The 26795-nt window shown below is 41.7% G+C and overlaps 1 long non-coding RNA gene across 1 annotated transcript; it reads right to left on the reverse strand.

The window, feature by feature from the left end:
• Positions 1 to 429: 429 nt before the first annotated feature.
• On the reverse strand, positions 430 to 2658 carry LOC140893422 (uncharacterized). The gene is made up of 3 exons (XR_012153150.1): positions 2587 to 2658; positions 1434 to 1498; positions 430 to 655 (listed from the first exon to the last, which is right to left on the reverse strand). It is a non-coding gene; the product is annotated as an uncharacterized lncRNA (long non-coding RNA).
• Between the last annotated feature and the right edge of the window lie 24137 nt (positions 2659 to 26795).

A 26795-nucleotide genomic window follows, 5' to 3' on the forward strand; every position in this document is an offset into this window, starting at 1 on the left:
CCGAAGTCTTTGGTCGATTCATGGAGCCAAAACCGGTTCAAAATTGGACGGTACCGAAGTAAAAACATATATTTTACTTCGCTAATTTCATAAGTTTGCGAAGTAAAAAATATGTTTGTACTTCGTCATTTAATGAATTTGACGAAGTAAAAGATAATTTCTTACTTCAGCATTTTACTAACAGACGAAGTAAAATACATTTGTTTACACTTCGTCAATTACTAAAATTGCCGAAGTAATAGAAGACATATAACTGCAGCATCAACGGATTTATGATGAAGTAAATCACTTATTTCACTTCACCATTTAATTTTAATGAAGTAAAAACACATTTTTTCTAAATTAAAATTTAGATACAATAATAACACTATAAATATATTTTTTAAACTTAAAAACACACTAATAATATTAATAAATTCATTTCAAAACAAAAAACATAAATAAATCTCCAAGTTTATCCACCAAAATAAACCGAAATTATGTATATATCCACACGATTTCCACAAAACTAAACGTGTACGCATAGACAAAAAAAATATATTATTCCAATGTGCATGACATATTTAAGCACTTACATACGAGTAGACAAAATCAATCCATTCACTTCTAACTTCATCAAATTGATCTTGACTGTAACACTGATTTTTGACGTATCCTGCACACTGAAATTCAAAAAAAGAAAGGAATGTCATGGTAAACCAACAAGGCAGAGTTGAAAACTAAAATGTAAAAACTAAGGCAAAGTTGCAAACTGAAATCTAAAATAAATAATAAGCAAAAATCTATATTTAGCAAACAAAGAATTGGACAAGCAGAGTTGCAGATTATGTTTCAACTAAGGCAAAGTTGCAAACTGAAATCTAAAACAAAGAATAAGTAGCAACCTATTTAGCAAACATAGAATTTGCCTAAAATAAATTATGTTGTCATGGCAGATTATGTTCCATAAAAACACATAAAACCAAATGTACTATCGTAACCAATGCCCAAGTCAAACCAATGCACAAGTCAAACGCAAGAATAAGCAACACCCAAAATATAATAATTGAATAAAGTCTTTTGTCATTGACAAAACTAAGAAAATTCTATAAATCAACTCTATGATTTGAAGCATAAACAACACCTAAAACTAAACCCCAGAGTGGAGGCAGAGGCAACATAGTTTTCGAGACAACAATATTACCTCAAAAATAAACCCAAAACTTATACCAAATGATCTCGATTTTATAAACTAAGAAATTGTCATCAAGAATTATTTTTTGTAATATATATCTCTAAACTTTTTGACAAAAATAGGCTGGAAAAAAATTAAGACACAAAGAAATGCTGAAATTTGCATCCCTCTGCCAAGAAAGTAGAAAAATAAAGCTACATAACATAAATTAACATGCAAATGAAATAACTGTTCATATATGAAAATGAAATTAACATACCTCACTTGAAGTTCTTACAACTCTGAAAAACTTCAGAATGCTGAGTTGTTGGTTATATCAAGTATCTGCAGTGCATGTGACAAAATTGAAAAAAAAAAATGGTGGTGAGATGAAATAATTATATATACAAAACAGTGACATTTTTTTAAAATAAAAAATATACATATATAGAATATAATGATTTACAATCTGAAGTACTGTTTGACTCATCTAGAACCCTCAATATAGAGAGCTTCATTTGCTCCCTAGAAATTTTATCTTTGATTTCACTGAACATAGAAATTTGCTCCCTAGAAATTTGCTCGAGTTGCTGCAGGGCTTCATAGCTAGATGATGATGAACTAATGTTGTGGATCTTTAGAATTTTTTATGCCAGGCAACAAACACAAGAATATATCATTATTAAAATTCTAAACAACAATTTATAACCAAACAAACAGCCTATGATATTGATAATTACACCCACTTAATTTTCACTTGTAATAAAAAGAACAATTAATACATCATATGTGCTCAACCACCCACAGATTTGCCACCAACATAAATCAAGCAGCCGATAACCACTCAAAATACTCATTTCTAAAACTCCAATCTCACAGGGGCTCAGTAACATAAATTTAAGTGCAACAATTACTCCAAAATATTAACTTCAGATCTATCTTATCATAAATGATAAGCATCAAGTATGGGTTGATCAAAGGGACGTCATTCATGTTTACCTAAACTAATGAAATCAGGAACTGAAAAGCATAAAAGGCCAATATTAGTCCAGCACAAAAGTCAGTATTAAGATGTGAACGAACTAAAGAAAAAGGAACAAAGTTTTTATAAAAAAAAAAACTAAACAAAGGGTTAACCTAAATATATGCCTAGTGCAAGCAATTTGTCAGCTTGTTTTGCTGTGACTTCTTCAGTAATAGTCACTACAACCTCAAGTACATGACCATATCTAAGCACAAACCACTAATCTGAGAATCATTAGCATATTTTTAGTTTCTTTGAGGGAATAACTATAACGAAACATGGAAAACCAAAATCAAAAGAGGAAACCCAAAAAAAAAAAACAGAACCTGATTTCAGGTTTTAAAAAAAATAATACTCATCCAAAAGTACATTTAAAACCCGAATCGATAGAAAAGAGAATGATTCATACATTTCAGGCCTCTATGATGAACTTAAGATGATATTTAGATTGACATTGCTTGTCGCTCAGTTTCTCTAGCTGCATAATAAAGTCATCATCAATACATTTCTTCAGTTCTAAAAATATTTATTGTACTTGTGCTCAGAATACTAATACTAATAAATAAATAAATAAGACACTTTGATGCATACAAAAGGTTTAAATTACAGAAAAAGGTCCTTAAATTGAAAAGAAAGTTTGCCCAGAAACTAATTTTAGTGACATTATTGGGTTAGTTGCTTTCATTTACACTAAGGTGCGGGAACAGTAGAAATCTTCCAAGTGAAGGATTAGCAAACTTCAGAGAGAAGCATGTTTCTTACATGTACTGTTTGCATTTTGGTTTTCAAGTGCTCTTTGCCTTGACTGTAGAAAAATAAATTATAAATTTAGATTTTATCCATGCAAAGCATATTAAAAAAATATGAAATCACAAATAATGGTACAAGCACAAATTCTACATATCATGAGACTAAGAACACATGTGCGCTTATCACAACCAAATTGAAGATGCAATAGTGAGCCAAATCTTACAAACTAGATTGGATTTGTGAGCATGTGGTAGCTCAATTAATCCTTGAGGCATTTTGACAAATACACAAAATTTCTGAATATGTTAATCATGACATAGTGAGGTGCCTTTGTAAAGAAGTGGGGAATGCAATTCACGATATTTAATGAAACGAGAGGAAAGAAATCACAAAATAGTTTCCTCATATTTCTAACATGTGCTGCTGCAGGTTTAAGTGTTACACTCTACAAAGGCTTGACACGGTCAAATAAACAAAGGAACAATTCTTGTAAGGTGTTTAGAAGTGAATAATGAAAGCTGCAATCCAACTCTAAACATACAAGGTGCGAATTGACCAAGAGTGAAGTTTAAAAAGTAAATTAAATATTCCACAAATATCATGTACGTCCACTGCAATCAACTTCATAAACCAGTGGAAAGTATGCCAAACCCATCATAAAAGTAGGAAAAAAGAACATACCGATTAATTTGTAGCCCACCTTTCATAGTAATGTGTATATCATTCTAAAGAATTTTTAGCCATCTCTTTATGTTTTTCAGCTTCATCATACTACATGCAACAGGTAAATAAATTTAATAGAGACATGAAATGAAGAAAAAACTGTTAGAAACACACGAGGAAGTAACAAATTTATAAACTCACCACTCCTTTCTTGGCAGCTTCATAACGGTTGCATGCATAAAATCCACCAGTTCTTTCCCTGTGTTCAGACCATGCACCTAGGCAGAGCCTACAAGTGAAACACAATAGGTGATATGAAATATCTATAATTTTTTATAAACTCCAGAAGACATGGAAGACATCAGATGAAAACAAAGTATTAGTAGCAGCTTATATCCTGTGAGAGTTTACATCATTTTTAGATATTATTCGTATATCTTCAAGATACTCTCAAACACAACCACTAGTTTGTGTTGAAAATTTATAATACCATTTAAAAGCAATCAGAAATTGCCACGTTCCGTGAAAAAACAATGTTGCAAAGTCATGGAAACAACATATAATGGAATTAATTTTGACATGCATGGTTTACAAATAACTAGTATTGAAAAATATACCAGTTCATATTTTCAGACTCGGCACTGTTCTTCAATATCCACTTGGCGACAGTTCCACAATCAACAGGGCGATGAGCTTCCTCAACACATTGCAATGGACTAGAACTATTTTCACGCGTTTGTATACTTTTGTGCCATTATCACCCTGAATACGAACCATAATATTTTTTTAGATCAAAATATACAAAAAAAAATATTCAAGAAACATTCCTGCATACATTTGACAATTCCCAGCACAAAATCACTAAGCATCACTGCTTTTTGCGGATATCGGTACCTGGAGTTCAATGAATAATTAAATAATCAAAATATTGAAGTAATAAACACTCTTCAAAATACTTCAGTTTTGGCTATAACATCCAAGAAACATATCACTTTCCTCAACACCAAGAGAATTCCGATCGAGAAGTAGAAAGAAAGCAGTGGGAGAAAAGATGAGATCAGGTTTAAATGCAGAGCACATTAAAACCAGACCAAACCAGAACAAGTTCTGAACATATCTTGTGCCAAGACTATATCCCAATAAAGAATCATCTTCCAAAACATGTAAAACTCAAATCAAAAGAGAAACCCAAATTAACGTTAAAAAAAAACGAGAAACATTGGCATATATATTTGTAGTTTTCTGAATCTAACAACAAGAACGAAAAATCTTCCAAAACATGTCAAACACAAATAAAACAGGAAAACCCAAATTCATTTTAAAAAATGGAACCCGAATACTTGTAAAAAAAAAAAACAAAAACATCTTCCAAAACATTTAAAACCCAAATTGATACCAAAATAGAAGGATTCCGACGTTGGGATTTCGAATTATGGCATTGGCGAGTGGTTCTCGGCGGTCGTGGATGGCTGGAGATGCAAATTGGCGGTGGTGGATGGTTGAAGAAGAAACGGGATCGCACATTCAATTTTTTTAACGAGGGCTTTTTATTAAGTTGGAAAGAAAGGTGTATGGGAAATTAAGTGAAGGATCTGTTCATCTTTTTACTTCAGCATTTATAATTAAAAATTTTATTTTTTTTCTTTTTACTTCATCAAAAATCATATACCAAAGTTAAATACAACTTAAAATTATTAGTGAAGCCCGAGTTTTTAAAAATCCGAAGTACAAGGTTCTTTTTACTTCGCCCATGTTATTACCGAAGTTGATTGTTATATTTTACTTCGTAATTACTAATTGCCGAAGTAAAAAGTAGCGAAGTAAAAAGCAAAAATTCTACTAGTGTAGTGACCCAACTCTGACATCTTACTAACTTAAATTAATTACATATTTATAATTAGCATAATTGTAGTGACCCTGATGTAGCCAAAAATTACTTGTATGTGACACGTTGCTTCCGCAAAGTCCGGAGTATCAACAAATCCTTGTATGTTTCTTTTGGAGATCTTTAGTGGGTTGTTCCTATGTAACGCCCCGAATTTATCTTAATTGAGCTTAATTGAGTTAATCGTAGATTTCAGAGTTCAAGAGCCGTGTAGTAGCCCGTAACCAGTATCAGTAATTAAGGGATTAATCATAATTACTTGGGTAGAGTTCGGAAGCTCCGAAGGTGAGATCGAAAGCTCCGATCAGGATCGGAAGCTCCGAACAGGATCGGAAGCTCCGATCGATATTACGTCAGGCATGACGTGTGGTTGGATCGGAAGCTCCGATCAGGACCGGAGGCTCCGATCACCCCTATCCGGAGTCAACAAGTGATATTTTGACACGTGGCAGATCAGGATCTTCGGAAGCTCCGATGGCAGGATCGGACGTTCCGATCGAGGTTCGGACGTTTCGATCAAGGATCGAAAGTTCCGATCGTTGTCTATAAATAGAAGGCCGAGACTTCACTTTCATTTGCCAATTCCGAGTTCTCCTTTCCTTTCTAGTCCTTTTGGAGCTGTTCTAGTCTTCTTAGGCTTGGTCCGGAGGTCGGCGAGGCGTTCAGTAGTCGTAGCGGAGTTGTGCCCAAGTTCTGGAGGCATCGACATCAAAGGGCTAACGACGGACGAAGGTATAGCTTTTGCTTCCTATAACTATTTAGGAGTATGCAATAGCTTAGTTAAGGCTTTTAGAGCACTTTGATAAAAGTAGTATCATTTGGCAGTATAGAGCAGACTATAGGCGTGGACCTAGAGTTGGTAGAGCTTGCACTGTATTGAGGTACGAAAGTACTGTTCGAGATATCCTGACTGAGTATGCATGTATTATGTGACTGCATGATTTATATGACATGATATTATGCTGCATTCATTTGCATCTTGCTGTATCTCTTTCGAGATGTCTGTTAGTAGGGTTGTACCCTATCCTGTTAGTGGATGGACTTCCATCGATTTGGGTCCAGCGTATCCACGGTTATCTAGGTATGGGAGCCACCTCCTGAAGCGACGGCACAGCGTGCTACATACCAGGGCCCGGTCTGTCTTTGTTATCTGATCCTTGACCTCGAGTCTATAGGGAGTTCACTTTGCATGCATGTATACTCATACTCTCGCACTGAGTATTTTATGCTCACGTCTCGTACTCTGTATTTTCTGGACACCCTATTCCATGGGGCAGGTTTGCGATTGGACGAGGAGGGTGGATCCAGGAGGGGCTAGTCAGTGGTTGGCCAGCTGGAGCTTCGCTTAGGTTTTATTACTGTTGTTTGGGTTTATACAGCTATTCGATTTGGTTGTATATTTTTGGATTAATTACAGATTCCTTTTCTTGAGATTGTATAATGTTTATGGTTTCCGCAGTTTTATTCTGATATCTGTTTAATTAAGTTAATTGCATGCCTAAGTTTTGTTTAGTAGGTGATCCGGGTAAGGGTCACTACATTTATGGTATCAGAGCATGCAAAAGATTTTTTGGGATTTAGTCTCATCTTGAGGTATTTTTGTAGATGTCAAATCGTGACGACCATAGTTCTCATGGCAGTGTTGGTGGGCGTTGGGGTGATGCCGACCGGGAGCCTCGTCGAGAACGGCGTCATCGTCATCATGACGACGAGCGTTTTACTGTGCGTCGATTCTTAGCTATGGGTCCTAAGCCCTTAGTTGGAGGTGAGTCTGCGGATGATGCGGAGAACTGGTTAGATCGCATGGAGACGACTTTTCAGACTTTCCAATGCACCGATGAGCACAAGGTGGAGACCCTTGGCTATCTTCTGGATGGGCGTGCGCGCAGGTGGTGGAGGTTTACTTCTGCACCTTTTGTTGCGGCGAGAGGAGTGGCCACCTGGGCCGAGTTCCGCACAGCTTTCCAAAAGCGGTATTTTCCTCCTGCACTCCGTCAGTCGAAGGCAGGCGAGCTACTGAGTCTGCGACAGGGAGCCATGTCTATTGATGAGTATCAGCAGAAGTTCTTTGATCTGCTATCCTATTGCCCCGAGATTGCTGATAGCTCAGAGATGAAGTATAATCTGTTCCTTCAGGGCCTTAACCCTGAGATCCATGACCGTGTGGCGGTTGGCGACGACATGTCCTACGAGGGTTTGGTGAGCCGTTGTCACCAGGCGGAGGACAGCATTCGGCGGAACAAGTCTTTCTCTCAGTCGAGACCTGCTAGTTCTTTGGGTCCCCGTGCCCAAACTTTCAAGAAATCTGGATCTTCTTCTTCCTCTGGTTCTGGAGGTGTTGTTCGTTTCGGTAAGAAGGACAAGTGTGATCACTGTGAGAAGAACCATCCATCCGACAAGTGCCGTAGAGCTTCTGGAGCTTGTTTCCGTTGTGGAGAGACTGGTCATATCCGGAGAGATTGTCCACTGTCTGGGGGAGGCGGTTCTGGTTCTGGTTCAGGATCGGGTTCTCAGGCCACCGTACAGCAGAGGTCGCAGGGACAGTCTGCTGGGAGTTCCCATTTGAAGCCACGAGCTTCTGGCCAGGTGTTTGCCCTGAGACATGATCAGGCAGTGGAGGAGAATGAGAAAGTCATCGCAGGTACATTTCTGCTTTATGGTATACCTGCTCTTGTACTTATTGACACTGGTGCATCTCATTCCTTCATCTCTGCACGTTTTGTTAAGAGGCATAAGTTACCATGCATTGCACTAGACGTAGTGATTTCTGTTTTTACTCCGACGGGCCAATCTGCTTTGGCTAAGCGTCTAGTGATGGGTTGCCCTTTAGAGTTCGAAGGGAACATTCTGTTAGCGAATCTCATGGTCCTGGCGATGGACGACTTTGATTGCATTCTGGGAATAGATATGTTGAATACCTATCGAGCTTCAGTGGACTGCTATCAAAGATTAGTACGCTTTCATCCGGAAGGGAGTGAGAGTTGGTTTTTCTATGGTGAGGGAGCGCGACCCCCGATGCCTTTGGTGTCAGCTTTGAGAGCCTGTCGAGCTTTAGAGTCTGGCGGGGAAGGCTACCTTATCTATGCAGTTGATTCGTTCGCTGAGAGTATTGGGATAGAGAGCATTCCTGTTGTAGATGAATTTCCAGATGTGTTTCTTGATGAGATTCCGGGTTTTCCTCCTGCTAGGAAAGTCGAGTTTGGCATAGAGTTGGTGCCGGGTACTTCGCCTATTTCTAGAGCACCGTATCGTCTGGCTCCGTCAGAGATGCGTGAGTTGAAGAATCAGATACATGATCTTTTGGACAAGGGGTACATTCGTCCTAGTGTATCTCCTTGGGGAGCTCCTGTTCTCTTCGTGAAGAAGAAGGATGGGTCGATGCGGCTGTGCATTGACTATCGGCAGCTGAATCGAGTCACTGTGAAGAACAAGTATCCGTTGCCTCGTATTGATGACTTGTTCGATCAGCTGCAGGACACGTTAGTTTACTCCAAGATTGACTTGAGATCTGGGTATCATCAGTTGAGAGTCCGTGATCAGGACATAGCCAAGACTGCATTCCGTACTCGCTATGGGCATTACGAGTTTCTAGTGATGCCATTTGGTTTGACTAATGCGCCGGCTATATTCATGGATTTGATGAACCGTGTCTTCAGGGAGTATTTGGACAAGTTTGTCGTGGTCTTCATTGACGACATCTTGGTGTATTCGCGTAATACGGAAGAGCATGTTTCTCACTTGCGGTTGGTACTACAGACTCTTCGAGATGAGCAGTTGTACGCCAAGCTGAGCAAGTGTGAGTTCTGGATGGATAGAGTGGTCTTTCTTGGCCATATCATATCCAGGGAGGGGATTTCTGTTGATCCAAGCAAGATTGAAGCGGTACTTAATTGGTCGCGTCCGACGACAGTTGCTGAGATCCGTAGTTTTCTTGGTCTAGCAGGATATTATCGTCGCTTTATTCTGAACTTCTCTCAGTTAGCTCGACCGTTGACGCAGCTTACCCGCAAGGGTGTGGATTTCGAGTTGTCCTCCGAGTGCGAGGAGAATTTCCGTGAGCTTCGACGGCGATTGACTTCTGCGCCGGTGTTGGCATTACCGTCAGGATCTGGAGGGTATGTAGTTTACACGGATGCTTCTCTTCAGGGGTTAGGCTGTGTCCTGACTCAGAATGGGCATGTGATCGCATACGCTTCTAGACAGCTGAAGCTTCACGAGGACAACTACCCAGTCCATGATTTGGAATTAGCAGCCATTGTGTTCGCTTTGAAGATCTGGCGTCATTATCTGTATGGCGAGAAATTTGAGATCTTCACCGACCATAAGAGTCTCAAGTATTTGTTCACTCAGGCGGAGTTGAACATGAGGCAGAGACGTTGGATGGACTTGCTTAAGGACTATGATTGCGAGATTAAGTACCATCCGGGAGCTGCTAATCTCACCGCTGATGCTTTGAGTCGCAAGGTGCGACTATCCGCACTTCAGGCTTGTTCGATGTCTAGTGCGATCAGTGACTGTTGTACTTCAGGTTATACCTTCAGGCATAAGAAATGTATGCAGAGTATCCAGATGTTTGCGATATTATCTGAGCCAGCTTTGTATTCGCGGATCCGAGATGCTCAGATGTCTGATTCGAAGACCCAGCGTTTAGCTCGTCTAGCTAACGAGGGTAGCTCGTCTGGATTTCATTATCAGTCAGATGGTTTTCTGTGTTTGTCTGGTAGGCTTGTGATTCCGCTGGATGAAGATTTTGTCTCAGGCGCATCGAACTAAGTTGAGTATTCATCCTGGGAGAAACAAGATGTACAAGGATCTACGTACTCGTTTCTGGTGGAAGGGAATGAAACACAGTGTTTATCAGTTTGTTTCGAGATGTTTGGTGTGTCAACAGGTCAAGGCAGAGCACCGACGACCTGGAGGATTGCTTCACAGTCTGCCTATTCCTGAATGGAAATGGGAGTTTATCACTATGGACTTTGTGACCTATTTGCCGGTATCCCCAAAGAACTGTGATGCTATCTGGGTTGTGGTGGACCGACTCACCAAGTCAGCGCATTTCATTGCCTATAGCCGAGAGTACTCTGTGGATCGCATGGCACGGATGTACATTCAGGAGATCGTTCGACTTCATGGAGTGCCTGTGAGCATTGTCAGCGATCGGGACCCCAGGTTTACTTCTAGATTCTGGGGGAGTGTTCAGCGTGCGATGGGTACTACTCTCAGTTTGAGTACAGCCTATCATCCGGAGACTGATGGTCAGTCAGAGCGCACTATCCGTACGTTAGAGGATATGCTTAGAGCGTGCGTCATGGATTTTGGTTCAGCCTGGCAGGATCATTTGCCGTTGATCGAGTTCGCTTACAACAACAGCTATCATACTAGTATTGGGATGGCACCTTTTGAGGCGTTGTATGGGCGACGTTGTCGTACTCCACTCTTTTGGGAAGAAGTGGGGGAGAGACAGGCTGAGGGACCGGAATTTATCCAGCAGGCGATAGACATTGTTGATCAGATCAAGAAACGGATTAAGACTGCACAGGATCGTTAGACCAGCTATGCTAATATCAAGCGTACGCCTTTGCAGTTTGAGGTTGGAGAGAAAGTGTTTCTGAGAGTGTCACCTTTCCGCAAGATTCTCAGATTTGGCCTTAAGGGCAAGTTGTCTCCCAGATTTATCGGTCCGTTTGAGATCTTGGAAAGCATTGGCGATTTGGCTTATCGACTAGCTTTGCCACCGCATCTGTCCAGTATTCACGACGTGTTCCACGTATCTCTGTTGCGACGGTATGTGGCGGATGAATCTCATATTCTGCAGCGATCTGAGGTTCAGGTAGACAAGGATTTGACTTATGTTGAGAAACCTCTTCGTATCCTGGATTATAAGGATAAGGTTTTACGGAACAAAGTCATTCCTTTGGTTTTAGTTCAGTGGCAGCGCCGAGGCACTGAGGAAGCTACGTGGGAGCTTGAGGATAGGATGCGTAAAGACCATCCTGAGTTGTTTTGATTTCATTCTTTAAGTTGTATTCAGTTTCAAACTCTGTAAACGTTTGATTTGAATAAAGAATGTTTCTGATTTCTGTTTTTGCATTCGGTACTTAAGATCTGATTTCGAGGACGAAATATCTTAAGTGGGGGAGAATGTAGTAACCCGTAACCAGTATCAGTAATTAAGGGATTAATCATAATTACTTGGGTAGAGTTCGGAAGCTCCGAAGGTGAGATCGGAAGCTCCGATCAGGATCGGAAGCTCCGAACAGGATCGGAAGCTCCGATCGGTATTACGTCAGGCATGACGTGTGGTTGGATCGGAAGCTCCGATCAGGACCGGAGGCTCCGATCACCCCTATCTGGAGTCAACAAGTGATATTTTGACACGTGGCAGATCAGGATCTTCGGAAGCTCCGATGGCAGGATCGGACGTTCCGATCGAGGTTCGGACGTTCCGATCAAGGATCGGAAGTTCCGATCGTTGTCTATAAATAGAAGGCCGAGACTTCACTTTCATTTGCCAATTCCGAGTTCTCCTTTCCTTTCTAGTCCTTTTGGAGCTGTTCTAGTCTTCTTAGGCTTGGTACGGAGGTCGGCGAGGCGTTCAGTAGTCGTAGCGGAGTTGTGCCCAAGTTCTGGAGGCATCGACATCAAAGGGCTAACGACGGACGAAGGTATAGCTTTTGCTTCCTATAAATATTTAGGAGTATGCAATAGCTTAGTTAAGGCTTTTAGAGCACTTTGATGATAGTAGTATCATTTGGCAGTGTAGAGCAGACTATAGGCGTGGACCTAGAGTTGGTAGAGCTTGCACTGTATTGAGGTACGAAAGTACTGTTCGAGATATCCTGACTGAGTATGCATGTATTATGTGACTGCATGATTTATATGACATGATATTATGCTGCATTCATTTGCATCTTGCTGTATCTCTTTCGAGATGTCTGTTAGTAGGGTTGTACCCTATCCTGTTAGTGGATGGACTTCCATCAATTTGGGTCCGGCGTATCCACGGTTATCTCGGTATGGGAGCCACCTCCTGAAGCGACGGCACAACGTGCTACATACCAGGGCCCGGTCTGTCTTTGTTATCTGATCCTTGACCTCGAGTCTATAGGGAGTTCACTTTGCATGCATGTATACTCATACTCTCGCACTGAGCGTTTTATGCTCACGTCTCGTACTCTGTATTTTCTGGACACCCTATTCCATGGGGCAGGTTTGCGATTGGACGAGGAGGGTGGATCCAGGAGGGGCTAGTCAGTGGTTGGCCAGCTGGAGCTTCGCTTAGGTTTTATTACTGTTGTTTGGGTTTATACAGCTATTCGATTTGGTTGTATATTTTTGGATTAATTACAGATTCCTTTTCTTGGGATTGTATAATGTTTATGGTTTCCGCAGTTTTATTCTGATATCTGTTTAATTAAGTTAATTGCATGCCTAAGTTCTGTTTAGTAGGTGATCCGGGTAAGGGTCACTACAAGCCGACTTGATTTTGATCAGGATCCTTTTTGCAAATTTCGGATATTTTAGGGAGTAAAATGCAAAAATGGGGATTGTTAGATATTTAATGGGCTTTTGACTTTTCTTCTCCATTCCTTCTCCTTCTTCTTCCTCTCTCCCTCGCCTCTCTCCTCCATAGACGACGCCCCTGTTGGAACACAGTCGTTCTCTGGATCGAAAAAGAAAGTGATACCAGGTGCAGCGGAAGTTTTAAAATTTTATATGGAACGATTCCATATGGGTATCAAATTCCTACGATTAAAATTGATAATATATAAAATTTAAACAAATATAAATTTTACCTTAAAATCTCGAAGCGAGATTATGGACACCAACAGATTAAACTGCTCTTGTTGTATATCCCAGGAACTGATGAACGAAAAATTCTTCAATCAGGTCCACGAACAGAAATTTAATCCCTCTGATAGACTGCACTAGAAAGTCTATCAGAAGTTTCTACGAAGAGATAGAACAGATATGATCTGTTAAATCAGTCTGCAAATTCAAAAATTTACAGACTGAATTTTTGAACACTGTAGAGGAGGGGGGCGGCCGAATTCTCTAGAGAGAGTGCTCTAGGGTTTTCAAAAATTATGACCTATATTGTTTAATTTCTGTACTGCAATAACTTATTTATAATGTGGGCTGCTAACAGCTTAGTGCCCATTAGTCATAAGTTCAAGCCTGACAAGCAAAGCCTGCATGTTCAGAAATTAATATAAAATTCATCGTGACTCAGATTGATAAACCAATTTCACCAATGTGCACAGAAACCATTTCTGCATCTTTTTAAGTCAAGATAAATTTTCTGAATCCGAATTCAGTGGTTTCCAAAAATGTCCATCACTAAGTCATTTTAGGAAATCTTACTCCCTCTACTTTTAAATAAGAAGTCCCACTTCTTTATTCACTAAATTTAACTCTTTAAATTTAATTATCTCAACGGGAATTAGAAATCCATTACTTGTGTGACCCTCAATGGTTCAGGGATACAGCTAGCCGTGGGCTCACAACTCCTTGTGACTCGGAACAACAATTTCCGACTTGCCCATTGAATCATGGTAAGAGCGCCTAGCAACATCGCCCCATGATTCCCTAGGTATCACTGATAGTGACTGCAAGAACCAATAGATTTTGGTTAGCGTACAGTACGGTCCCTTCATCCATATATCCCGATCGAATCAAAAACCATTGGTAAATCGAGAGTCGTTCAAGATTCGATAACTATGCAATACATCTTGAAGATCAAATAGTGACATCGCATATGCTACTAGGAAACCAAGTAACCTAAAACACATCATGTACTCTGGCCAGAGATTCGTCACACTAATATCTCCTCAGATTGCATAGGATATCCACACTCGCAAGTATGTGGTAAATCCTTGACAACAAAGCATCGACTCCTATATGTGTCGTAACTGTACCCAATCCCAACACCTGATGACCCCAATAGAGTCGGTAAACGAGTCAAAGTAAAGTAGCAGCATATAGAGTCTCAATGATGTTTCAAGTAGTAAGGACTAATGGTGTACAACCAAAACTGCGGACTTTATCCACTCGATAAGTGATAACCACTTGGAAAGTCCGGATAGGGTAGTTCAATCATTCATCATATGAATATCCATTTGCATGCTTTGAACATCTCTATGTTCCATACCAATGAAACGTGGTACTCGGCATCGGCATCGCAAACGCTAGTCTCAATCTCGAGCGATCCTTATCCTTATTAACGGACGGCTCAATTGACTAGGAACTGTTTAGAATATACAGTGACTTTAAGATGTGTTTCATGATAGCCATCCCCATGTGCTACCACATCTTACATACACTATAGTATATTCAAGGTCTTCATCTAAACATCTTATAGTATGTCACAACATAATAATATGATAAAGGATAAAGTAAATGCCATTATAAAAATGTAAATTATATTAAACAAAAGATTGTTTATACATAGAGTCATAAAAGCCCTTAGCCACAAGTTGGCTCACCGGGCACCCACTCTTTCAGCCCCAAACCCATTCCAAGCTTTGTGATTTCGATTTCCGGTCGATCCGTCCGTTGAAATTTAATTCTGAAGGCAGATTAGCGATCATGGCAGCGAGAGCTTCGTTATACCGTAAGTATTTCTCCGATCAGATACGTTTTGTTTTTCGGATGTTGTTAGAATCGACTGAGTTTCGAGTATGTTGTTCTTGGCAGAGTTCTGATCGTTTATTCTCAGTCAGTTTTGAATTTGAGCGTCGTTCGGAATTGTTTTGATTTTTGGAAGATTATTCGAAATTTGGGTTTTGGAGATTTGTTGGGTTTGAGCCATTTTTTGGGTTTGATGGTTGATTTGAGTTTATTGGATTGATATTATACTGTCTGTATTTCCGGTTTGATCAGTTATAGCCGTTATGCCGCCAGTTTGAGTTTTGGAATATCAATCGTTTTTATTGATGAGATTTTGGATTTAGGAATTGGAAATTGAGTTTGAATGGTTGATTTGGATGGATTGACATTGGAATTCTTTTATATCTCCTTTCAGATTCAGTTGCAGATTTTGGAGTCCTGAAATTACAGAATTCGTGTAGTGAACCTTACTCGGATCACCTACTAACAGAACTTAGGCATGCAATTAACTTAATTAATCAGATAACAGAATAAAACTGCGGAAACCATAAACATTATACAATCCCAAGTAAACGAATCTGTAATTTATCCAAATAATATACAACCAAATCGAATAGCTGTATCAACCTCAAAACAACAGAAATAAAACCTAGACGAAGCTCCAGCTGGCCAACCACTGACTAGCCCCTCTTGGATCCACCCGCCTCGTCCAATCGCAAACCTGCCCCATGGAATAAGGTGTCCAAAAACACAGAGTACGAGACGTGAGCATAAAACGCTCAGTACGAGAGTATGAGTATACATGCATGCAAAGTGAACTCCCTATAAACTCGAGGTCAAGGATCAGATAACAGAGACAGACCGGGCTCTGGTATGTAGCACGCTGTGCCGTCTCTTCAGGAGGTGGCTCCCATACCATAATACAAGTGGATATGCCGGACCCAAATCAATGGAAGTCCAACCACTAACAGGATAGGGAAAAACCCTACTAACAGACATCTCGAAGGAGATAGCTCAGTATGCAAATGAATGCAGCATAAATCAATGACATATAAACCATGCAGTCACATAATACATGCATACTCAGTCAGGATATCTCGAACAGTACTTTCGTACCTCAAAACAGTGCAAGCTCTACCAACTCTAGGTCCACGCCTATAGTCTGCTCTATACTGCCAAATGATACTACTATCATTAAAGTGCTCTAAAAGCCTTAACTAAGCTATTGCATACTCCTAAATATTTATAGGAAGCAAAAGCTATACCTTCGTCCGTCGTTAACCCTTTGATGTCGATGCCTCCAGAACTTAGGCACAACTCTGCTACGACTATCGAACGCCTCGACGACTCCCGGGTCAAGCCTAGGAAGTCTAGAACAACTCGAATACGACTAGAGTAGAGAGGAAATCCGGAATTGGCAATTTAAAAATTAATTCCCGGCCTTCTATTTATAGACAACGATCGGAGCTTCCGATCCTCGATCGGAACATCCGAACCTCGATCGGAACGTCCGATCCTGCCATCGGAGCTTTCGAAGATCCTGATCTGCCACGTGTCAAATTATCACTTGTTGACTTCGAATAGGGGTGATCGGAGCTTCCGATCTTGCTACACGTCATGCCTGACGTAATACCATCGGAGCTTCCGATCCTGCATCGGATCTTCCGATCCTGTTCGGAGCTTCCGAACTCACCTTCGGAGCTTCCGAACTCTATCCAAGTAATTATGATTAATTCCTTAATTACTGATTTTGGTTACGGGCTACTACATTCTCCCCCACTTAAGATATTTCGTCCTCGAAATCAGATCTTAAGTACTGAATGCAATACAGAAATCAGAAACATTCTTTATTCAAATCAAACATTACAAAGTTTGCAACTGAATACAACTTAAGAATGAAATCAAAACAACTCAGGATGGTCTTCACGCATCTTGTCCTCAAGCTCCCAAGTAGCTTCCTCAGTGCCTCGGCGTTGCCACTGAACTAAAACCAAAAGAATGACTTTGTTCCGTAAAACCTTATACTTATAATCCAGGATACGAATAGGTTTCTCAACATAGGTCAAATCTTTGTTCACCTGAACCTCAGACCGCTGCAGAATATGAGATTCATCCGCCACATACCGTCGCAACAGAGATACGTGGAACACGTCGTGAATACTGGATAGATGCGGTGGCAAAGCTAGTCGATAAGCCAAATCGCCAATGCTCTCCAAGATCTCAAACGGACCGATAAACCTAGGAGACAACTTGCCCTTAAGGACAAATCTGAGAATCTTGCGGAAAGGTGACACTCTCAGAAACACTTTCTCCCCGACATCAAACTGCAATGGCCTACGCTTGGTATTAGCATAGCTGACCTGACGATCCTGTGCAGTCTTAATCCGTTTCTTGATCTGATCAACAATGTCTATCGACTGCTGGATAAACTCCGGTCCCTCAGCCTGTCTCTCCCCCACTTCTTCCCAGAAGAGTGGAGTACGACAACGTCGCCCGTACAATGCCTCAAAAGGTGCCATCCCAATACTAGTATGATAGCTCTTGTTGTACGCGAACTCGATTAATGGCAAATGATCCTGCCAGGCGGGACCAAAATCCATGACGCACGCTCTAAGCATATCCTCCAAAGTACGGATAGTGCGCTCTGACTGACCATCAGTCTTCGGATGATAGGCAGTACTCAAATTGAGAGTAGTACCCATCGCACGCTGAACACTCCCCCAGAATCTAGAAGTAAACTTGGGGTCCCGATCGCTGACAATTCTCACAGGCGCTCCATGAAGTCGAACGATCTCTTGAATGTACAATTGAGCCATACGATCCACATTGTACTCCCGGCTATAGGCAATGAAATGCGCTGACTTGGTGAGTCGGTCACCACAACCCAGATAGCATCACAGTTCCTCGGGGATACCAGCAAATGGGTCACAAAGTCCATTGTGATAAACTCCCATTTCCATTCAAGAATAGGCAGACTGTGAAGCAGTCCTCCAGGTCGTCGGTGCTCTGCCTTGACCTGTTGACACACCAAACATCTCGAAACGAACTGATAAACACTGTGTTTCATTCCTTTCCACCAGAAACGAGTACGTAGATCCTTGTACATCTTGTTGCTCCCAGGATGAATACTCAACTTAGTGCGATGTGCCTGAGACAAAATCTCCTCTCGCAACTCTTCATCCTGCGGAATCACAAGCCTACCAGACAAACACAGAAAGCCATCTGACTGATAATGAAATCCAGACGAGCTACCCTTGTTAGCTAGACGAGCTAAACGCTGGGTCTTTGAATCAGACATCTGAGCTTCTCGAATCCGCGAATACAAAGCTGGCTCAGATAATATCGCAAATATCTGGATACTCTGCATACCTTTCTTATTCTTGAAGGTATATCCCGAAGTACAACAGTCACTGATCGCACTAGACATCGAACAAGTCTGAAGTGCGGATAGTCGCACCTTGCGACTCAAAGCATCAGCGGTGAGATTAGCAGCTCCCGGATGGTACTTAATCTCGCAATCATAGTCCTTAAGCAAGTCCATCCAACGTCTCTGCCTCATGTTCAACTCCGCCTGAGTGAACAAATACTTGAGACTCTTATGGTCGGTGAAGATCTCAAATTTCTCGCCATACAGATAATGATGCCAGATCTTCAAAGCGAACACAATGGCTGCCAATTCCAAATCATGGACTGGATAGTTGTCCTCGTGAAGCTTCAGCTGTCTAGAAGCGTATGCGATCACATGCCCATTCTGAGTCAGAGCACAACCTAACCCCTGAAGAGAAGCATCAGTGTATACCACATACCCTCCAGATCCTGACGGTAATGCCAACACCGGCGCAGAAGTCAACCGCCATCGAAGCTCACAGAAATTCTCCTCACACTCGGAAGATCACTCGAAGTCCACACCCTTGCGAGTAAGCTGCATCAACGGTCAAGCTAACTGAGAGAAGTTCAGAATGAAGCGACGATAATACCCTGCTAGACCCAGAAAACTACGGATCTCAGCAACTGTCATCGGACGCAACCAATTAAGCACCGCTTCAATCTTTCTTGGATCAACAGAAATCCCCTTCCTGGATATGATATGGCCAAGAAAGACCACTCTATCCATCCAGAACTCACACTTGCTCAGCTTGGCGTACAACTGATCATCTCGAAGAGTCTGCAGTACCAACCGCAAGTGAGAAACATGCTCTTCCGTATTACGTGTATACACCAAGATGTCGTCAATGAAGACCACGACAAACTTGTCCAAATACTCCCTGAAGACACGGTTCATCAAATCCATGAATATAGCCGGCTCATTAGTCAAACCAAATGGCATCACTAGGAACTCGTAGTGCCCATAGCGAGTACGGAATGCAGTCTTGGCTACGTCCTGATCACGGACTCTCAACTGATGATACCCAGATCTCAAGTCAATCTTGGAGTAAACTGACATGCCCTGCAACTGATCAAACAAGTCATCAATACGAGGCAACAGATACTTGTTCTTGACAGTGACTCGATTCATCTGCCGATAGTCAATGCACAACCGCATCGACCAATCCTTTTCTTTACAAAGAGAACAAGAGCTCCCCAAGGAGATACACTAGGACGAATGTACCCCTTTTCAAAAAGATCCTGTAGCTGATTCTTCAATTCACGCATCTCTGACGGAGCCAGACGATACGGTGCTCGAGAAATAGGTGAAGTACCCGACATCAACTCTATGCCAAACTCGACTTCCCTAGCAGGAGGAAAACCCGGAATCTCATCAGGAAATACATCTGGAAATTCATCCACAACAGGAATGCTCTCTATCCCAATACTCTCAGCGGACAATCAACTGCATAGATAAGGTAGCCTTCCTCGCCAGACTCTAGAGCTCGACAGGCCCTCAAAGCTGATACCAAAGGCATCGGGGGTCGCGCTCCCTCATCATAGAAAAACCAGATCTCACTCCCCTCCGGATGAAAGCGTACTAATCTCTGATAGCAGTCCACTGAAGCTCGATAGGTAGTCAATATATCTATTCCCAGAATGCAATCAAAGTCGTCCATCGTCAGGACCATGAGATTCGCTAACATAATGTTCCCTTCGAACTCTAAAGGGCAACCCATCACTAGACGCTTAGCCAAAGCAGATTGGCCCGTCGGAGTAGAAACAGACATCACTACGTCTAGTGCAATGCATGGTAACTTATGCCTCTTAACAAAACGTGCAGAAATGAAGGAATGAGATGCACCAGTGTCAATAAGTACAAGAGCAAGTATACCATAAAGCAGAAATGTACCTGCGATGACTTTCTCATTCTCCTCCACAGCCTGATCATGCCTCAAGGCAAACACCTGGCCAGAAGCTCATGGCCTCAAATGAGAACTCCCAGCAGGCTGTCCCTGTGACCTCTGCTGAACGGTGGCCTAAGAACCAGATCCTGAACCAGAACCAGAACCGCCTCCCCCAGACAGTGGACAATCCCTCCGGTTATGACCAGTCTCTCCACAACGGAAACAAGCTCCAGAAGCTCTGCGACACTTGTCGGATGGATGGTTCTTCCCACAGTGATCACACTTGTCCTTCTTACTGAAACGGACAACACCAGCAGAGCCAGAGGAAGAAGAAGTAGATCCAGACTTCTTGAAAGATTGGGCACGGGGACCCAAAGAACTAGCAGGCCTCAACTGAGGGAAAGACCTATTCCGCTGAATGCTGTCCTCCGCCTAGTGACAACGGCTCACCAAACCCTCGTAGGACATGTCGTCGCCAACCGCCACACGGTCATGGATCTCAGGGTTAAGGCCCTGAAGGAACAGATTATACTTCATCCCAGAGCTGTCAGAAATCTCGGGGCAATAGGATAGCAGATCAAAGAACTTCTGCTGATACTCATCAATAGACATGGCTCCCTGGCGCAGACTCAGTAGCTCGCCTGCCTTCGACTGACGGAGTGAAGGAGGAAAATACAGCTTCTGAAAGGCTGTGCGGAACTCGGCCCAGGTGGCCACTCCTCTCGCCGCAACAAAAGGTGCAGAAGTAAACCTCCACCACCTGCGCGCACGTCCATCCAAAAGATAACCCAGGGTCTCCATCTTCTGCTCCTCGGTGCCTTGGAAAGTCTGAAAAGTCATCTCCATACAGTCTAACCAGTTCTCCGCATCCTCCAGAGACTCACCTCCAACTAAGGGCTTAGGACCCATAGCTAAGAATCGACGCACAGTGAAACGCTCATCGTCATGATGACGATGACGCCGTTCTTGACGATGCTCCTGGTCGGCATCACCCCAACGCCCACCAATACTGCCATGAGAACTCTGGTCATCACGATCTGCCATCTACAAAAATACCTCATTATAAGACTAAATCCAAAGAATACTTTTGCATTATCTGATACCATAAATGTAGTGACCCTTACCCGGATCACCTACTAACAGAACTTAGACATGCAATTAACTTAATTAATCAGATAACAGAATAAAAAAGCGGAAACCATAAACATTATACAATCCCAAGTAAAGGAATCTGTAATTTATCCAAATAATATACAACCAAATCGAATAGCTGTATCAACCTCAAAACAACAGAAATAAAACCTAGACGAAGCTCCAGCTGGCCAACCACTAACTAGCCCCTCTTGGATCCATCCGCCTCGTCCAATCGCAAACCTGCCCCATGGAATAGGGTATCCAGAAACACAGAGTACGAGACGTGAGCATAAAACGCTCAGTACGAGAGTATGAGTATACATGCATGCAAAGTGAACTCCCTATAAACTCGAGGTCAAGGATCAGATAACAGAGACAGACCGGGCCCTGGTATGTAGCACGCTGTGCCGTCGCTTCAGGAGGTGGCTCCCATACCATAATACAAGTGGATATGCCGGACCCAAATCGATGGAAGTCCAACCACTAACAGGATAGGGAAAAACCCTACTAACAGACATCTCGAAGGAGATAGCTCAGTATGCAAATGAATGCATCATAAATCAATGACATATAAACCATGCAGTCACATAATACATGCATACTCAGTCAGGATATCTCGAACAGTACTTTCGTACCTCAAAACAGTGCAAGCTCTACCAATTCTAGGTCCACGCCTATAGTCTGCTCTACACTGTCAAATGATACTACTATCATTAAAGTGCTCTAAAAGCTTTAACTAAGCTATTGCATACTCCTAAATATTTATATGAAGCAAAAGCTATACCTTCGTCCGTCGTTAGCCCTTTGATGTCGATGCCTCCAGAACTTAGGCACAACTCTGCTACGACTATCGAACGCCTCGACGACTCCCGGGTCAAGCCTAGGAAGGCTAGAACAACTCGAATACGACTAGAGTAGAGAGGAAATCCGGAATTGGCAATTTAAAAATGAATTCCCGGCCTTCTATTTATAGACAACGATCGGAGCTTCCGATCCTCGATCGGAACATCCGAACCTCGATCAGAACTTCCGATCCTGCCATCGGAGCTTCCGAAGATCCTGATCTGCCACGTGTCAAAATATCACTTGTTGACTTCGGATAGGGGTGATCGGAGCTTCCGATCCTGATCGGAGCTTCCGATCTTGCCACACGTCATGCCTGACGTAATACCATCGGAGCTTCCGATCCTGTTCGGAGCTTCCGAACTCACCTTCGGAGCTTCCGAACTCTATCCAAGTAATTATGATTAATTCCTTAATTACTGATTTTGGTTACGGGCTACTACAATTCGAATCATTGACGAATTGATCGAGGTTTGATATCGAGGTTACTTTATTATTTGACTTGAATCGAATGATGTTTGATTGAGCCTTTTGTGCTTGTAGCTTGTCCGGATTTCAGCTACGTCAATCAAAGAAGAGGTAAAAGACGACTTTGGAATGGAATAGGATGATTAACTCGAATCCGGAATGATTCGAGTGTCCTAGTAAAAATCACATACTTGCATGCTTCCTGAATTATATGTTATTTGTTTTACTGGAATCAGTTGAATGAGTTTTGATTTGCATTGCATTCATATTGAGCCAATTACCTTTGTTTTGCGGGCAAGAGAAGCCTAGAAGAGTTAGATGTTCTGTGGACTATAGTTGAGTGACATTGGTTAGCAGATTTTTATCAATTGTCGAGAAACACTCTCTATATGTGCCCAGAGTCTAGAGGAGAAAAATATGCACCGTCCACCTCGATTGGGAGAGTCGGTGTGTTGGTGATATTTTGTCCTCGGGATCCCAATTGATAAAAGAGAACTTTTACCTTGTGATTATCCAGACTTGATAATCCTTGTTTTAAAGACATGCATATCATTTTAATTCAGTTCTTGATTGGATTAATTGATTATTTGAAGAATGAGTTCATATTATGATTTGATATGTTTATTTGATAGCATGTTAGTCTCTTTTACTGGGAACTGTATTCTCACCGGATTATCTGGCTGTTGCTTTGTTTTGTATGTGTACTTGGCAACAGGTGGGGCAGGAGCGAGTCAGAGATCGCATGGATAGGTGGTCGAGTTGTAGAAGTGAGACTCGGTCTAGAAGTTGATTCCAGCATGTCAATCTAGTTTATGTTAGAACATGTTTAGTTATCGAACTTTATCTTTATATTGTTGTTGCATGTTCTCGACTTTGGTTTGGTTGTTGGACTCCAGAACTCCTGTTTTAAATGGAGGAATCAAGTTTGTAACGCATGTTTATGTTTTGAAGTATTGTATGGCTTGATGTTTTTGTTTTTGGTGAGTTCTAGCACTGGAGCAGCCAGGGAGGCGCGCCCGCGCATCCTAGCGCGCGCCTGGTTCCTTCCCGGGCAGGGCGTCATGTGCGCCCGCGCCTCGGAAGGGCGCGGCCGCGCATGAGCCAGGGCGCCGTGCGCGGCCGCGCGTGCCTTGTTAAAAAAAAAGTGATTTCTTTTCCGTGGCTCCTCGTGTTCGTTTGTGTTTAATTAATCGAGTTTAGAAGATTAGAAACATGGTCTCACATTAAATGGTATCAGAGCGATAAGTTTCTTGGACAGAATTAGAGTGAGCAGGGTAGATCGAGTTCGCATGAATTGAATTCTCGCATGTGATTGAGTTATTTAATTGTTTGTTTAAATACCATGCGAGCATGCTTTATTATGTGAAGATTACTTGAACTACATGATTTGTGATGTTAATTGTAAAGCATGAATTATCTGGAATATAAACTATAATTGTTTCCCAATTGAAATTGAATATTTCTGAGATAGAAGAAAATTGTTGAATAGAGATTATGGACACGAGATGATTGAGATTGAGATTGAGATGTTTGTGTCCTAATGCTCTCAAATTTGAAATATGCGTTCCTCGATAAATTTTTGAACAGGAACATTTCGCATCGAAATTCGATTGAACGAGGTTGTTCTACGACCGAAGAATGGACGTTACTCCAACGCCGATGGAAGCCTTGTTGATGAGGTTCCAGACCTTTCAACCCCCAACCCTGAGAAGTTCAGAGAGTGCAGTGGAATGTGTGAATTGGATTGAAGAAATCGACCAGTTATTTGATTCTATGGAATACAACGATGACCGTAGAATTCGGTTAGTTATGTACCAACTGCAAGGGACTGCCAAAATTTGGTGGATTTCTAGGAAGAAGGCATTAGAGAATCAAGGTTTGGTTGTGTTGTGGAGTTTGTTCAAAGCTGAATTTCTTAGGCAGATTCCGTTCCAAAAACCAACCGTGTACAGAGTGAGTACCACTAGAGATCGTTTGCAACCGAGAGGACGGTCATTCAAGAAGTATGGGAGTAGTTCTTCCAGCTCCAGCGGATCGAAACAGTCTGGTTCCGAACATAGTTCAGGATCTTCCGATGTATCTTGCAATAACTGTGGAGGTCAACACCTCAGTGAGCATTGCCTTGGGATTTCTGGATGCTGCAATATCTTCCATCTGCCAGGACACTTTGCTAGGAGATGTCCTCAGCGTTAAACCAGTGGGTTTCAATCGAGGATTTCTTTTAGACCAATGGTTCAACAGGATGGACAAGCTCGTGTAGTTCCCTCATTTCAACCGCCGCACGAGAATCGGCCTAGAGGCTCTTCGATCATGAATCAACCTCCGATTCAACAGACATTGAATCTTTCTCTCCATGAGGATCCGCAGACTTGGGTTGCACCCGATGATGACACAACAGGTAATTGTTGAGTATGATTTTATGCTCTTATTCTGATAGTTCTGTTATGCCCCTTATTCTTAACTGAGGATATTACTATGATGCATCCTCTGCCTTTTGAGCTTTTGCATTCCATAGTTGCTTTTGTCTGTGGTATGATCGCTTGATTTCAGAATTGTTGTTGGAGAACGCGACGATCAGATCAATTAGGATTGATACCCGGTGCAGCGGAAGTTTAAAATTTTTGTATGGAACGATTCCATAATAGGTATCAACCTTACGATTAAATTGTGTGTGTAAAAATTAAATAACAATTATAAAATTTTTACCTTTAATCTCGAATCGAGATTTTGGACACCAACAGATTTCTCTGCTCTTGTTGTATATCCCTGGAACTGATGGACGAACTGTTCTTCAATCAGGTCCACGAACGGATATTCAATCCCTCTGACAGATTGCACTAGAAAATCTATCAGAAGTTTCTACGAAGAGATTAAAGAATTTGATCCGTTAAACCAGACTGTAATTCAAAATCACAGGCTGGATTTTTCTCAAGCAGAGGGAGAGGGGGCGGCAGCCACAATAAATAAAATTAGGGTTTTCGAAAATTATTTTATGACCTGTTGTGTGTAATTTCTGTACTGCAATAACTTATTTATAATGTAGGCCACTAACAGCTTAGGGCCCATTAGTCATAAGTTCAAGCCCGACAAGCAAAGCCCGCATGTTCAGAAATTAATATAAAATTCATCGTGACTCCGATTGATAAACCGATTTTACCAATGTGCACAGAAACCATTTCTGCACCTTTTAAAGTCATGATAAATTTTTCTGAATCCGAATTCAGTGATTTCCAAAAATGGTCATCCCTATGTCATTTTAGGAAATCTTACTCCTCTACTATTAAATAAGAAGTCCAACTTCTTCGTTCATTAAATTTAACTCTTTAAATTTAACTATCTCAACGGGGATTAAAAATCCATTACACTGTGTGACCCTCAATGGTTCAGGGATACAGCTAGCCATGGGCTCACAACTCCTTGTGACTGGGAACAACAATTTCCGACTTGCCCATCGAATCATGGTAAGAGCGTCTAGCAACATCGCCCCATGATTCCCTAGGTATCACTGATAGTGCCTACAAGAACCAATAGATTTTGGTTAGCGTACAGTACGGTCCCTTCATCCATATATCCCGATCGAATCAACAACCATTGGTATATCGAGAGTCGTTCGAGATTCGATAACTATGCAATACATCTTGAAGATCAAATAGTGACATCGCATGTGCTACTAAGAAACCATTTCTTAAATCACATCAAGTACTCTGGCCAGAGATTCGTCTCACTAATATCTCCTTAGATCGCATAGGATATCCACACTCGCAAGTATGTGGTGAATCCTTGACAACAAAGCATCGACTCCTATATGTGTTGTAACTGTACCCAATCCCGACACCTGATGACCCCAATAGAGTCGGTAAACGAGTCAAAGCACAGTACTAGCATATAGAGTCTCAATGATGTTTCAAGTAGTAAGGACTAATGGTGTACAACCAAAACCGCGGACTTTATCCACTCGATAAGTGATAACCACTTGGAAAGTCCGGATAGGGT

This window comes from Henckelia pumila, chromosome 1 (assembly GCF_033568475.1).
Source record: "Henckelia pumila isolate YLH828 chromosome 1, ASM3356847v2, whole genome shotgun sequence".
Classification (NCBI taxonomy): domain Eukaryota; kingdom Viridiplantae; phylum Streptophyta; class Magnoliopsida; order Lamiales; family Gesneriaceae; genus Henckelia; species Henckelia pumila.